This window comes from Tympanuchus pallidicinctus, unplaced genomic scaffold, assembly GCF_026119805.1.
Source record: "Tympanuchus pallidicinctus isolate F22 unplaced genomic scaffold, pur_lepc_1.0 scaffold3, whole genome shotgun sequence".
Classification (NCBI taxonomy): Eukaryota; Metazoa; Chordata; class Aves; order Galliformes; family Phasianidae; genus Tympanuchus; species Tympanuchus pallidicinctus.
Window position 1 is genome coordinate 16,519,817 of NW_026294747.1, and position 15,689 is coordinate 16,535,505.

General features: G+C 38.5%; 2 long non-coding RNA genes across 2 annotated transcripts in view; both read left to right on the forward strand.

Moving 5' to 3' along the window:
- Nucleotides 1-2,092: 2,092 nt before the first annotated feature.
- LOC128086517 (uncharacterized) overlaps nt 2,093-15,689 on the forward strand; it is a 230,190-nt gene continuing 216,593 nt past the window's right edge. Inside the window, exon 1 of the long non-coding RNA XR_008209394.1 lies at nt 2,093-2,197. This is a non-coding gene — a long non-coding RNA (uncharacterized LOC128086517). The remainder of the gene's footprint in view (nt 2,198-15,689) is intronic.
- Nucleotides 3,745-10,523, forward strand: LOC128086521 (uncharacterized). Its single transcript, XR_008209399.1, has 2 exons — nt 3,745-3,904; nt 10,391-10,523. It is a non-coding gene; the product is annotated as an uncharacterized LOC128086521 (long non-coding RNA).

Here is a 15,689-nt window from a genome sequence, read left to right on the forward strand (position 1 = left end):
GAATAGGTATTAAGAAGAAATTCTTTGCTGTGAGGGTGGTGAGTTGTGGAAACAGGTAGATCAGTGAGGTTGTGGGTGCCCACACCCTGGAAGCATTCAAGGCCAGGCTGGATGAGGATATGAGCAACCTGGTCCAGAGGGAGGTGTCCCTGCCTATAGCAGGGGGGCTGGAACCAGGTGATCTTAAAGGTCCCTTCCAAACCAAACCGTTCTGTGATTCTGTGAAGGTTTTCCTTCCAATATTTTAACACTAATCTCTTGCATGTTTAAAGCCACAAAATGTACAGAATGAAAAATATAAATAATTAAAAGGCAGTTCATTTAGTTATTTCACTTCTGATTAAGCTGCTATGTCTTTTGAGTAGGGCCAGACCTAGCTATCACTGCTACTTTCTTCTGTTGCAGAAACATAAATTGACGTTTGATTAGGAATGCTTCCTCCCTCAACCTGTGCTGATTTCTTTGTATTTCCATGTGGTGCGCCCTGTTGGCTGTACACAAAAGCAAGGAAGTTCTGCCTTTAAAGCAAAAGCAAATCAAAACCTTTTAACGAAATTAATTTAGTCTCTTTAATCTTGTGAGAATTGTATAGGTCTCATCTTAAGTAATTTCTGGTAGTGAATAAAATACAACTGCACAAACCAGCATCGTGTTGTTGCTTCATAGCAAAGTACTTTCTGGAGGCTGAAATTAAATATGTTAGAATGTAAACATCTTATTATAGATAGGATTGATCTAGCTTGCTGTTCTGGCAATTTTTTTTTTTTTTTAATTATCTGGTATCAAGTAGTGTTTCTGAATGGTGATATCTCTGGATGTGTCTCTATCTCCAGCTAAGAAATGGTAGTTGCATGCTGTATCAGAGGTGAGGAAGACACACTCCCATTGCAACCCGGTGCAAACTGATCCTTCTCTCACTTCATGTTTGGTTCAGCCTGTCATACAAACAGCTCAAAATAAAGAGATGTCCTGGCAGCTCAGAGATGCTTGAGGTACTCTTAATGCCTCTCCTTACTGATGGTGAAGCATATGCAGAAGGGATGGATTTGACACAATATTGCTCTGTTGATGTCTTCAGCTCCTTTAGCCTGGAAGAATTTACAGCTGTCTTACAAGCTTTCCTGTTATCTCTCCTCTGAGTAATGCTGTGTAGTCTGTATCCATAATTTCAGATGCAGCCTAGTGTTTTCCTTATTTGTGGCTTAACAGTCGGTCAGATTTACTGAACGTTTTTCTTATTAGAAGTTTGTCTTTTCTTTTGTTGTTTTTTTGCCTCCAAGTCTTTGTGATTTCTGCCTGCCTTCAGCGGGCAGTTAGCAAAGCCTGCCGCCTTCTCAAGGTTGAAAATTTAAACTTTGCTGCCACACGTTGTCTGCGGGTTAAATAATGACTGTGCTGAGCTGATTAACAGAGAACATTCAGTTTCCTTATTGCTGATGAAAGGGCTAGAATACTTGTCCAAATCCCATTAGTGGAAACCTAGTCATTGCTGAACTATGTCAGATTTTCAGAACTCATGGAGTAAAAATGTACAAAGATGAGGTATGAAAGAGGAAAAAAAGAACTATTTTTATGAGCTGCTTTTGCACTATTGCAGTTTATTTTTAAAAAATGCCCATAATCTTTGCCTATGCATGATCAAAAAATTGTTATTTAACACCTTATCATTAGAAGGCACACACAGTATCTTCATAACATAGTAGCTATGCATCTTATCATAACAGTCTTCAGGCTTTTATAACCAATAAGTGCCTGGTAAAAACAACAGCAACAAAAACAAACAAAAAAAAAACAGAACAAAGAGGTCATCCCCTCAGTGTTCTCTGATAGGGATGTGAATGTAGGCAAACTAAAAACAGCCCCTTTGAGTTGCACTTTTTGGGCACTTGTATTTAGTCATGCTCAGCTGCTTATAGGAGCTGGTTAGGATATGACTGTATCAGACCCTGTGTTGTTGAGAGAAGAGAATAAGCTGTTCTGTTGTTGTCTTTTTTTTCCTGCTGTACCTATTCAACGATCCCATGTGAATAATTAATTCAGACCTAAAGGAGTGCTGAACCCGTGTGCTTCACAGTGGTTAACCAGGAAGAGGAGGAAGGATTGTCCTGTTGTGAGTATTATTGAGAGTGTTCCAGACAGTTTGTAACGTCGTCATTGCTGTACCCAGACCTCAGGGCTGGAGCCCTAGACTAAAAATGTATGTGTTTTATTTTTTCTTTTTTCCAGAAACAAAAACACTGCTGTTAAATGCAGTTATTTCAGGATATTTGATATTCATCTAATAAGTTACTAAGAAATGAGTTGAACTCCCCTAGGCTGAAGAAAAAAAGTTAAGAACTGAATTAGGTACAAATTAGTAGATACTGAAATCTTTTGCATGCTGTTCTCAGTATATAGCAAGGAAAAAAAATTGCATCAGAGGCATTTATTGTTAAGTTAAAACTGTCCACAGTGTGCTGATTACAAAGTCCATTTTACTGAAAAAGATAAAAATACTGGCAATGACTGGAAGGTATGAAAATAAATGTATTAATAACTCCATGTTCTACTTTTTCAGTTGACCTTTGATCTAGTGGTAATGTTTTATGATCACATTCATTTGCTAAATGAGCTTATTTCTAGAAATAACAATGTGTTTATTTTTGTATGGATAAATTGCTAATCTTTTCTAATAGAACAGATTCAAGAATTGTGTATTTTAGACTAATGGCACTTTCAGAAAGTATTTTATTCTATGTAAGAAGATGTACAATATGAGAGAACAGTGAATCCACAAAATGTTAAGGCATTCTCTATCAAAGAGGGAATGTGGTACCAAAAGGAGCAGTAGTACAGCTCTACAGAGAGTCTTCCTCAGCACTGGGAGTGTTTTTGACAGCCTCTAAGCAGCAACAACACTGAGAAACATGATTAGGATGGAAAATGGATTGTTTTCTTATTGTCCCCCTGCCCCAAACCCCATTTGCTAGCAGCACAAAACTAGCTGGCATTCAGCCAGCATTCCATATTGGAATTAGCACACAAGGTTCCCATTCCCACAGTTCCCTGCTGTTGATACCTTTCACTGAGCTACTGATAATCACTTGTAATGAACAATTTTTTCATATTCACATGCTTGTACTACCAGTGTGTTACAGTCTACTTGTCAGTGTTTAGGCAGGCAAATTTTCTGTGCCGAATGACAGAGAAACATACTAATACTAGGAAAGAGCTCATGGAGGCTTAATAGCTTACAATAGTTTGTAGTGGCAGGTGTAAGCGATAAAGGAGGAGTGTCATATTTACTCATATAAAAGATTCTAGTGAGTGCCATAAAATCTGACCTAGAGCATCAGAGTAGAAAGTACTTTATTATTATTTTAATATTGGCGCACCTAACATTATAATATTTTTAAAAATACATTTCTGCCTTGCGCTTTTATTGTCTTCAGATTTTCATAATCGTTTCACTGCTTCTCCTAAAGCCAGAAATACAGATGAATTGCTGATTAGATTAGAAACTAACAAATACTGTGAGAATCGTTCAGAATACACTTGGATCTAACCTTTCTCAGACGCTGAAATTTCTCTAGCTAATGTTCATGCTAAAAGGATCCAAAACTATTTCAGGGTGGGGTTGGAGAAGTGGAAGCAGCTGGGAAACCTGTTGTCCTCACAATAACCACAGGTGGTCCAATTCAGGACAAATGAATTGATTTGACTGATACTTGTATTGATAGGATCAGTTCCTAAGCAGAAGTCCTCTTCTTACTCTCCTTAGGCTGATGAAGGCTTTTAGTAAATACTTCTGTAGTTCTGGCTCTTCTGTTGGACTCTTGAGATTTGTTTCTTTGAGTCCTTTCTTGTCAAGGCGGAAAACTTCTCCAAGCCATACTGCATTGCAATGGTAGCTGGATGTTCAAAGGTAAACGTTTTACTCTGCTAACAGTACGTGTCTAGTATTCTTTCATTAGCTTGATTGTTTCCCTCGTGGGGAAGACATATGTTAAATCAGTGTTATTTTTCATTCTCTAGAAATTTTTATGCAGTCGGGTACCTGTGCGTTTGAAAGGAGGGCAGCCAACCCTTCTACTTTTTGTGTCTGTTCCTCAAAATGAATGTTTCCTCATTACACAAAGGCTGTTCTGGTTCAACCCTGCCGTTGTGTTTAACAGAACATATAACAGTCCTTTTAAAATATAATACATTTATCACTTTGCTCGGATCAAAGGTGCGTGGCTTCAAAGGCTCTAATTAAATTGTGATGATGTAGAAGGCTGGCTTTATCTTTAGGTTACTTTACAGAGTTATGGTTGAGTTCAACATTGCAAAACTCTTGTGAGATACTTGCCATCGTTGTGGTTGATTATAGTGATAATATAAATCCAGATTTTTTTTTTTTTGCTGTAGATTCTTTCCTTTTGTGTAGCTAAAAATGTTTAATGTGGAAATTGTGCTATTTAACCATGTCATAGTACTACTATTATTTCTAGTTGTTCCTGGCTTCTATCACAATGATTTGGTGTTGATGCTCCCATGCCTTCCTTTCTTTGAGTTTGTTGGTACTGCAGTTTGTAAACCCCTTACAAAGATACCACATACAGGAGGTGTATCTGTCTCTAGATAAACTTCAAATGTAGAATTTGTGAACCAGGCTAGCATCAGCTAACACTTAAATTGCAATAAAACTCTGAGTAGAGCCTGTTCATGTTTTACATAGCTCTGTTTAAATGCAACTGATAGCATGTTATTCAAGAAACAAAATAAAATGGTAATGTATCATAATCAGATGTCTGTATATGCTGTTTATGAAGTATGTTCATAAGTCCTGTTGAATTGTTGAGCCCAGAGCAGCCTCAGTGCAACTTGTCTGAAGCGAGTGGAGATGCACACAGTTATGACAACTATAATTTTTATTTTATAGTTGAAATATTGGCAAAACAGAGGAATATGTTGCAGCCAAGTCTAGGGCAGACTCCTTTGCTAGAAGTGCCCCAGTGTAACTGAAAGGAAACTGCTGAAGTATGAGGCAAATTGGGATGGCTCAGTTCAGTATGTGTTGCCAGAGAAAACAGTCATAGAACAATAGAGGTTGTTCCCAGATAGTAAAATACCTAGTACTTAGCAGTAATTGATAATAATCTCAGTCAGCAATTGCAATTGGTCAGCAATTTCAAGTCAATGATGGCAGTAAAGTGATGATGGAAATACTCATTTCTGTAAATATTTTTTTCTGTTTATTTCCTCCTATGCTTATTTCTTAGTCAGTACAATTCTCCTAAAAATAAAAGGGCAAGCCCTCTTTCTTCCATTCTTTTAACCCCAAAGTAGACAGCGTCAGATGGTTCCACCTGCCCATGATCAGTAAATCACTATTTGCTTCAGATTCCCTTGTAAAATGACCTCTTAATCTAGTACTCGTGTAAAATCTCAAAGGTCTAGTTTTGCAAACTTCCAAAAGAGACCAGATGAGTGAACCACCTTGTTGAATTCGGTGGGAGTGGTCATGTGAACTTTTGAAGAGATCAGGCATACCAGATGATGATAAGCTGTGATTAATGACACTATGCCCAATGCCTTGGCCAGTTAAAAACAGTGATGTTTTGTGATTTATTTATTTTTGGCAAAAGCTTCAGAAGTGCAGAAAAGCAGATACAGCATGAATAATGATTCCCTGTTCCAGTACAAAGAAGAGGAAGCAGGTTTATTGAAATTTTCCTCACAACACATTTACATTTGTTATGCATGATCTTAGAAAGAGCCTATGAAGAACTGTTTTTCTTTTTTCATTTTTTTTTCTTTTGGTACAGCCAAGTCAGCTCTATTAAACTGCTGAGTCAACACATTAAAAATGTTACCAACTGTTTCTTTCTTCCATATAGCTAACTGATAAGGACCTGTTTAAGGGTTACACCCTTCCGTCTCTACAGTGTTAAGGCAAACATGGTTATAGGAAGCAATTACAGTTAAAAATTTATGATGTGTATCATATGGTATCACAGAATTCTTTAGACGTATTTTATTTAGTGTATGTTTGTGCAACCATAGTACTAGAAACTGAAGTTCTAGAATCATACTGAAGGATACAGCAGGCAGCTGCTGACAGGATCTTCTCTCCCTTCCCATTGACCCATTTTTTTGTTGTTCTCAGAAATAGTCCTTCAGTCCCCTTTGCTTTTTCATATTCTTACTTCAGAGAGAAGTTTCTGTTGATAGAAATGAAGAGGCAAATCATGCCAAGAGTGGCACTCCCAGCCATAGGAAGTAATTCAGTTTACCTTTCGTGTATCTTTGTATTTCTGTGGAAATGTATATGACTCCTACATGACTGTGAGAGGAACACATTGAGTTGCCATGAGTTCCAGGTACAGTGTGAGGTCTGTGCAGTTTTAGGGTATTCTGCTGAAATAACAAGAATGAGCATCTGTAAAGTTTACAAAACCTACTCCATAAATATATGAAATGGAAAAGGACTTCCTTCAAACTGTCTTTAAAATGTTCCATAGAATGTAATAGACGATTTCAGGTAGAACTGTCACTGCAAATGTGTTTACAGTAAGGTGTTTTTTCCTTTTTAGATCCAAACTATAATCCATAATTCAATGATACATAAAGAAGTCTTTGAAAATTCTACTTTGGATTCCTAAAATTTGCGCGTCAAATACAAAATAATGAATATCTTGTGGTTCGGGTGTTTAATTGTAAACAAGTCAAGAATCTCCATTTTATCGTGTCTCCTCATTTCTTACTCCCACAGATGATGTTTGGCCAAAGCTAAAATCAGTTCTGGATAGCACAGTTTCCATGCTCCCTTTGTCTCTTCCTTTCACTTTTTTAATGATTTAAGAGAAAACAGCTGTTTTAAAGGGTGACAAAGAACTATCTCTGGGACAGAAAAGGCTTAAAAGATGCAGAAACGTGCAATTTCTGTATTAAATACACTTTTAAAGGGGTTGCTGGGACCAGGATTCTACTTAGGAAGCTGGTTGTTTTATGTTTGTTTCACAAAACAATATGGCAGCTCAGGCAAGGGTTTCAGCAATTCCAAATCCACCCTCATAAATTTTCTCAAGGTCAATTTGTAGTCTTTACCTCTTTCCTAAGTGTGAGTCCCTTCTTTGTACTTAATTTTGTGGATAGCTGATTACTCAAAATCTTGATGCCTTCGAAAATATCCCCTAACAATTCTTGTCTGATGTACCATCTGTTCAGCTGATACTGTGAAACTTCACATAGCTCTTCTTAAAATTCTTGATTATAAAAAAGCTAGAAATTATCAGCTGTTTTGTTTTGAACTCACTTGCATTTTTTTTATTTATTTTTTTTTTGTCTGAACAAGGAGCAGCGTTTACCTGTTGCTTGTGGTTTCCATCTGGAGTATCAACCTTGTGCTGATTTTTCAGAGATGTTACAGTAGACTCCAGCTGTTTCTCAGAATGAGAATCAAATGACATTTTGGTTGCACATGTTTAAAAAAAAAAAAAAGAGTATTTTTTTAAATTAAATATGCTAGTGCTTGAAGCTTGGCTTGAATCTGAAATCTGGCAGCATTGTGGACTTCCTGTGAAAGATATACTTGTGTAATTCTTTTGAATGGTGTTTTTTTTTTTTTCCTTTTAAAAATACATTTTTGATTTAAAAAAATCATTATTTACATGAATGAATTTGATACGGTGTGATCAAGAAAATGGTGTGCTGGTGCAATTAAGCAGTTCCTTATCTCAAGTGGAATCCTGACTCTGCCAGGCCTAGAACTGTAGCAGGGTAGGCTGCTTTTTGGAAGAGGCAGGAGGGGAAAAAAGGGGTGTCCCCCTGTAGTACTGTAGTGCTCTCGTACAGACTCTTGTTCCTTCCTACTGCTGTGCAAATCAGACAACAAATGGCTCATGTTAGTATGACTAGAGTAAGATTGGATTCTCTTTCTCTAAATTTTATTTATGTATTTTGCCCTAAAGCTTCAACAAGTAATTTCTGTAGGGTTACTAATGACTTTAGGTGATTTAAGATAATAGTCTGACCTTTATGTATGACCCTCCTGTCTTAAAGATGCATAATCTGTTGTGACACTGCAATATAGTAAAATGCAACATAAGTGAACCAATAAATTCTGCATTGAGTGGCACTCATCTCTTGTTCTTTTGAGGAGCACCAAGTTTTCCTTTTCACATATTCAGTTTTCACTGTGAATAGATCTGCAGAATAGTCCTGCCTTCCAAAAGCAGAAGTAAGTGGAGGTAAGGCAGCCTTATCACCACTGGAACTGTGCTCATCTGGTTGTAACCAGAAGTTTCCTATTTGGCTGCAAATTGCATCTCACTCAGTGCAGAAACATGCTTTGTCAAGAGAAGGTGAATATTTACCTAATGGCTTGATTTTGAAATGGATGTAGGGGGATCTTTTCATTTGGTTAACAATTGTAGGGGATACTCCCAGAGTCTCTGGCTGCAGTTTGCAAATGCAGAATGAAGCACCAGAGAGCCTGGCTGTTTGTGTGCCACTTCTGAGCTGAATCATCAGCATTAAAAACCACATTGAATGCTCTACTCTGAGTGTGCGTGGTATTTCTATAAGGGAAGTTACAGTCACACTGGGTGGAGGAACCTCCCTGTCTAGCTATGGGGATAGTGAATACAAGGAAATACTTGCGGTTCTGGACATGATGGCATCTTTTGGTATTTCTCTGCTATTTTTTGCACTGATGCATTTCATTTGGCAGTTGAAAATTTCATAGCAAACACTCTGTAAGATGCAAACACTCTGCTCCAATGTTTTATGTTTTGGAACGTTAATGGTGTTTTTTTCCTCCCTGCTGAATGTTTCTTTTTCTTGTGGAGGTAAAGCTGTATGTGAACTGCATACTGAGGGGGGCAGCAGCCCTTGCTGGGGCAGGCACACAGATGCTTTTAGTGTTCCTGAGCATCATGAGCTTTGGGAGCCATTCACAACCCCTTCTGTCCAAGGCTGGAGTGTGCTTTCCTTTTCCGTCTCCCTCAACATTGTGTAACATGCATGTGATTCCCAAAGTGTTTCTTAAGATTCAGTTGAGGAAAATCATTATTTATTCTGGTCAGCAGCCATGTAGCACTGGAAAACGGACAGTGCTCTGCTTTACATTCTGCTACAATTGCCACCTCCTTTCCTAGCATCCTAGCAGTTCCAGCTGAGGGTGAGAAATACTTGATGCCCACAGACTCTGTTCATATTCTGTCTTTAATGAGACTTTAGGGATCCATAAGGAATGTTTTGTGGGACTCAGTAAATGTGAGTTCCCATGTATTGTGATGAGAAGTGCATATTACTCAAATTTTTGTGGGATTCATTGTATTGGCCTAAACTTTGACCCTGTACCACTGTGACCTAGCTTCCTGGCAACTTCTGAATTGAGGCCCTTTCATCCCAGCTGTGTGATAGATCCCAAGCAGGAGCGTGGAGTAAATGTGGTTTCTTATTCATGAATTAAGCCTTAAATGAATTGAGCAACACTGCTGTATTGTAAAAGGCAAGGAAAGATTGAAAAGGTCTTTTTTAGAGGACCAGTGCTAAAGGTGTTTGGATTGAGACAGAATAACTTGGAGGAGTTACAGCTGGGCAGATCAGTTTATTATTTCTTCAGTTTTTTTAAGGCCTCCTTTCAATTATTAATAAATTCTAGTCCACTATCTTTACCTATCTAATTCTGAAGAAAAATAAAAATGATCTCTGGCATAATTCTCCTTTCTTTAGTCTTTGTTGATGAAAGAAGTGCTTACATGCAACTTAAATAATGAAGGCTTCCAATGTGCGCTACTTATATTCCCTCTTCTCTATACTTATGCTTTCATAAAAACAGAACTTCACTGAATATACTTTTCATTTCCTCTTCAATATTTCGTTAATACACAACCACAGTTTATTGAATTTTGCACAGAACAAAATGCAGTCCTATAATGAATATAGTCCCTTTTAAATGCATAATATTAAGATATAATCTCTTTTGCTTTCTCTGTCACTGAGTCTGGGAACAGACAGTAGGTCTGACTTCTAAAATGTCTGTTAAGTTTGACAAGTCCTCAATTTATCTTTCAGAAATAATGAACAGCCACCACTGCTTTCACTGACTTCAGCTGAACATTCAGTGTGTTGCTTTGGAAAACCATTTCTTCCTTATGACAAAGATGTTTATCTAAGATAGAGTGGCATTCTGTAGCCCATGCATAAGCTAGAAAAGCCTTCAATAGCTGAGTACAAGAGCAAGTGAACATCTGTAGTTGTTACTGTGCCAATTGCTGGTTGTAATCTCCACACGTCAGTGGGGTGCCTTCAAACACTGTTTGTCTCCAGCATTTTGAGTTGATCTTGATTATTGCCCTGCTGCTGAAAGCTATTGAAATGCTAGCCAATATCTGAATTAAACCTAGTTTGTCTGTTCCAGGTAACTGATGGTCCTGTCAGATTTACTGTCGCGTTTGTGTGCTTGAACAACCAGGGCCTACTTCCTGATGAACATTTGTTAACTGGAATGAGTAAAAAAAAAAAAAAAAAAAAACACCAAAAACCAAAACAAATGCAGATAGAAATTCTGTGATGCAGATCAACGAGTCTTACAGTGCAAGTTTCTGGTACTTCCACAGAGAAGGAAATGAAGCAAACACAGAGAGTAGGACTAGATGATCCCAAGAGGTCCCTTCCAACATAACAACCCCGTGGTGCTGCAATAGCAGGAGCTGCTGAAGTGTTTACATAGCATTACTGGGACCCATTGCTCAGTGGGAACTGGCTGCTGCCCTGATGGGATAGGAGCAGTTGCTCTTCCCCAGCAGGACAAAGAGATGGGGACACAGCATTTGTGCTGCTCTACCTGATGTATTTCCTACAACAGTGTCTTGAAACTTTCATGCACCTCTATGGGATCAGTGAGCTCCTATCAGGAGCTTTTTCTGTAGTGTCTAACTGCTGAGAAGCTTTAATCAAAATGTCTTCTCTGTTTTCATCTGTTTGACATTTTATAAGAAAGAGTTAATTATATGAAACTTCTTTTTGGTCACTGTCTCAGCTGAGTTACTGATGCAATACCCTAGGGAAACTGGAGTTTAAAATATGCTAATGATGTCATTATAGCCTTATACTCCATGTATTTTCATGCTGTTCTCAATCTGTGTCTTTCCAGCTACTAATGCTCCACAAAGCTTTCCCCTGGGAAAGTGACCAAGAGCAGCCTGTAGTTGATATTAGAGACCTCTGGGGAGAAAACAGAAATGGAAATGGAGAGTGAAGCACGAACATTTTCTTGATGAAACAGATATCTTGTTGAAGGAGTTTGTTGCTTTTTATTGTTGTTCTGTTATTCCCCTAAGCAAACCTCCCCTACTATTGCTACTGTTTTAGCAAACCTATTTGTTAGCAGCGGATAGAGAACGCGGACTATCATTCATGTAGTCCTTATTCTCAGAGCTTCACAGGCCTTGCTGTGGCATTTACTTGAGCCAAGTAAAGACAGAGCAATTGCTTAGTAAATGTGACTCTGAAAATATACGATGATAATAAACGAAACTAATTCATTGTATTGACAGCAGTGACTCTTAAGTGAATCATGATGCTACCTCCATTTTACTAGGGATTAATCCCATCTGCGCCAACGTCACTTTTGTTAAGCAAAATTATCCTTGTCCTTGCCTGTGTATATACACTGTTCACTTAACTTGGTAGTGATCGTACATGCATACAGAGAGAACGTTTCCTGTGAAGTTTATTTCAATAAACTATTGTGTATCGGAATAGATGCCTGCATTCCATTGCAGTTTTGTTTTCAGCAGTTTATTCTAAGAAAAATAGAAGATGAAATAGCGGAAATATCTAACTTCCATGTATCAGGAAATCATATGTAAAAGTGTTGTTATTGCTGGCTTAGCCCGATCTGCTGTTAGCCCTGAATCCTTGTTAGTGACTTGATGAGACCGGATTTCATCTCGTCTACCTGCTGGGTGGAAATGCATGTCACAGCAGCAAAAGCATCTGCTTCCTCTAGTTCAAAGCTTTGGCAGCACTCTGTTTGATTCTTAAATTGGTCTTAGAATTTGTTTGGCAAGCGTGTGCTTTGTCATCTGTATTTTTATTTTTGGTTCGTGTCACTCAGCAGCAGCTCTCGGTTACATTCTTCTGTAAAAAAAAAAAATGTACAGGTTTGCTTTGTTTTATAGCTTTGAATGTATCTGTGTTTGAGTGGGTACCACCCTGAACACCTGGGAGGCAAAAAAGATGCGAGTTTTAATTCATAACATTGCAATGATTGATAGATGCAAAAATATCTCTCCTGCCTTCTCAAAGATGAGAAAACTGGAATGGGTGAGTTGTATTGGTGTAGCTGGTGATATTAAAAAATAATACCTAGTCAAGAATAAATGTTTAAATTGACTTTCATCTGGTTAGAAATGCACTGTGCCTTACAGCAAACCAAAATCATGACAGCCAGAAAGGTGAGCAATGTGCAGGTTAATTTACTGACTATTGTCTGGTGCATGAAGTTCTTTCTTGTTCTCTCTAAGTCTCAGAGCTTTGTGAAATGAAATATCTTGCCATTCTGTTTGTGTTGACCATATAGCTTCTATCTTGAATGTTTGGGCTATATGCTCTGTTTACTAAAATAGTCTTCTGTTAGTGACTTGAGAAGCACCTCTTTCTGACATCAATTAGATGAGATGCTTGCAAATAACTTCTGCATGAATGTTATTGTTAGAAGGCAGATATTTTCAGCAGTGCAAAAGGCTTTGATAGGATTTTGAATTAGTACAAATGAGCTAAGTAGTGTAGCTTCAACTCAAGAAAGAAAAATCCCACTGAACCGAAATAATTTCCTGATCTTCAGTCAAAATTCAGTAAGGGTGGAAGGATGCTTGTTGCTTTTCCCATTCAAAACGCCCTTTCACTTCTGAGAGTGATGATTAGCCCTAATACCAAATATGTTCTTGGCTTTTACAATACAATCAGATGAGTAGAATATCTGTTATCTTCCATCGCTTTTATATACGACTGTGCCTAGTCTGGGAATGCAGAAAATACCAACCAGTTGCACTGGCCACTAGGGAGAAATTTTTTTTCTTTCTATTTAAGTGGAAACTCATAGCATGAGTGGAGTTGAGTTGAGGGGTTGAATTTCCCAGGTGCTCCTGTTTAGTGGAAATGCAAGTCATGGCTTGAAGCAGTGATTGAACACCTGTTGGGGAAGGCAGGGCCAACCCAAGGGAGCTCAGGTGTATGCAATGCAGCTGAGTGACCAGAAGGGGGGAGGGGAGCCAGGATCCACCCCTTCCTAGACCTCATTTAAGGGTTGGCAGGGGAGGCAAGGGTATTTGGGGATCCCTGTGTACCAGAGGCCTTCTGATGGTAAGCAGCTTCTTTCCTTTGTTTTTGTGTCCACAGCAGTTGCATTTAAGCATATCCTTGCTTGTTGCAGCCTGGGACTTGCTACTATTCTGCCATTGCTGCACTTTCCATTGTGTTACAGCATTACACCCTGGGAGGAGAGAGTGTTCTAGAATTGTGCCCACTGTAAACTCTCCTTTAAAGCTAATACGGCTTTAGGAAAGTATATGAATACGGCAATGTGCCTGATAAAGGAAAAATGTGCTAAGGGGCTGTATTTCTTACCACAGATGGAAAACTCCTCAGGAGAAAGACAGTAAGTTTAGTTTTTGCAGAGCAAGTCAGAATGGGAACCTTACTGCCCTGAAGATGTTTTGTACTCTTGAAGCACTGCTAAATACATCTGTGTATTTTTTATCTTGCTTCTTTTGTAGATTCATAATGTTTTCAGTATTCACGCTTTGATACGCATGCTGTCAGATAATAACTAAAATACTTCAGAGGGTCCTTCAGTCATATTTTTTTCACCATGAAAATGAGGTATATGGAAAAATAAGAGTTTGAGAGAAGAACTGCTTCTGAAGTTTGGTTTTCTGTAGATGAGAAGCTCAGAATGCTGATATAACTGATTTATGGCAGGCGTTCCAAAATATTTGCAATTGTTTATAACGTCTGGTAGCTTTTGTAACAAGATCATCTGCTGTCTCATGCCCCTGTTTTCACTGTCATTGCCCCGTCCAACCCACCTCTGAAAGAAAACAACTGAAAAAACCAATAAATCAAGAAATTGTCATTAAAGAGATGAAATTACTGGATGTAGATAACTGACCTAGTTTTGACTCTGATGCCAGATCATGCACATGGCTAATCATGAGAAGCTGCATCTTCTCTGAGATATAATAAGGGCCATTGAACTCTAAAAATGTAATGTCACAAAAAAGAATGTGTTTGTACTAATTCTTGTTAGCTGTGATGTCGGCACTATAAAAGCTTCCGTTCATGCTGCGCTGTTTTACGCCCTAGTTGTGAATAGCAAACAGTACTCATTAAAGAAAAGGGAGGATATCAAAACAGCATTTTGAAATAATTTGCTGAAAGCATTTAGGGAATGTATTATCCATACACAGCGTTATTCGTTCTGGCCCAGTTTCTTGGTAAGGAAGTGTCTCTTGAACCCTGTTAACTAGGCTTCAGGATTGAAAGGCAAGACGGGTGGAATTCGTTAAAACTCAACTTGAAGCAGTGGGCATAGTGGGAAATGGTAACACAGTTTGCAGTGGCCCTGAGTGTAATACTTATGACTCAATAACTTGCATATAAATCTTCTGAAGCATTTTATACTGGCAGCTGCTTGTGTTAGGGTCCTTTTAACACTTGTATCATCCTGGCTCAATTCTAGCTGGAGGTCACAGAAGGACTTAAAATGCTGTGAACAGCCTAATTATTTCTTCAGTAAAATCATTTGAACACTGACTTCTTTACAGATTGTGGCCATTGCTTTTCTATTGGAATTCCTGGCTCTGGATAGGATATGAAACAGAAATCTTGTGCAGCTTTTGACCATACTGCAAACGCAGGGGAGAAATCCTTTTGCCCTTATCTGGGGCAGCAAAGAGGCAAATTACCCTCTGTGATTTTGGCAACTTGGAGGTGAGTGGGCAAGTCCAGCAGGTCAGGCCTTCAGTATGTACCTCAGAGAAGCAGTACCTTCCTTGTGTGAGCCTTAAGTTTTCCTTTAAAGGTTTGTCAATGGAAGAATGACTCAAGCAACCTGCTTTCTTTCTGACTTCTTGCAGCTAGCCCTGCTGCGGTTTGCTACTGCTAGTCTGGCTTGCTGCTAATGCTAATTAGGGAGCAGCTGACAGCTTACACTAAGATTGTTGGAAAAGAATGAATCATCTTTTTCTTACCATTTGGGTAACATTTTGCATTTTCATGAGCTGAAGAATGAAGGGACTAAGCCCAATTATATTTCTTGTAATTCTCTCACCTTTAGCTGAGCTGATTTTTAAGGAGTTACAGGTGCTGAAATAGCCAGTCAGCAGGAAACCGAGTACCAAAAAGGGCAGTATTTAAGTTGGCCCACTGCTACATAACTTACAAGTTAATCAATGTTTCTGAGTTCAAAAGAGAGGAAGGTCAACATGGATTCTGATAAAGTTTATCTCACATCAATAAGCTCGGAGGCTGGAAAGGGAAAAAGAATTGGACATTTTTAATCAAGCAGTAATTTCCGAAAAAATCAGTTAGGGGGCTGTGTGTAATGTGGAGCTGTGACTGAAATTGTGCAGTGAGTTACTTTGAGGAGTACAGGGTTGAATTCCTCTTTTTTATTTTCAGAATTCCTGCTGTCACTCATGTGAATGGACACC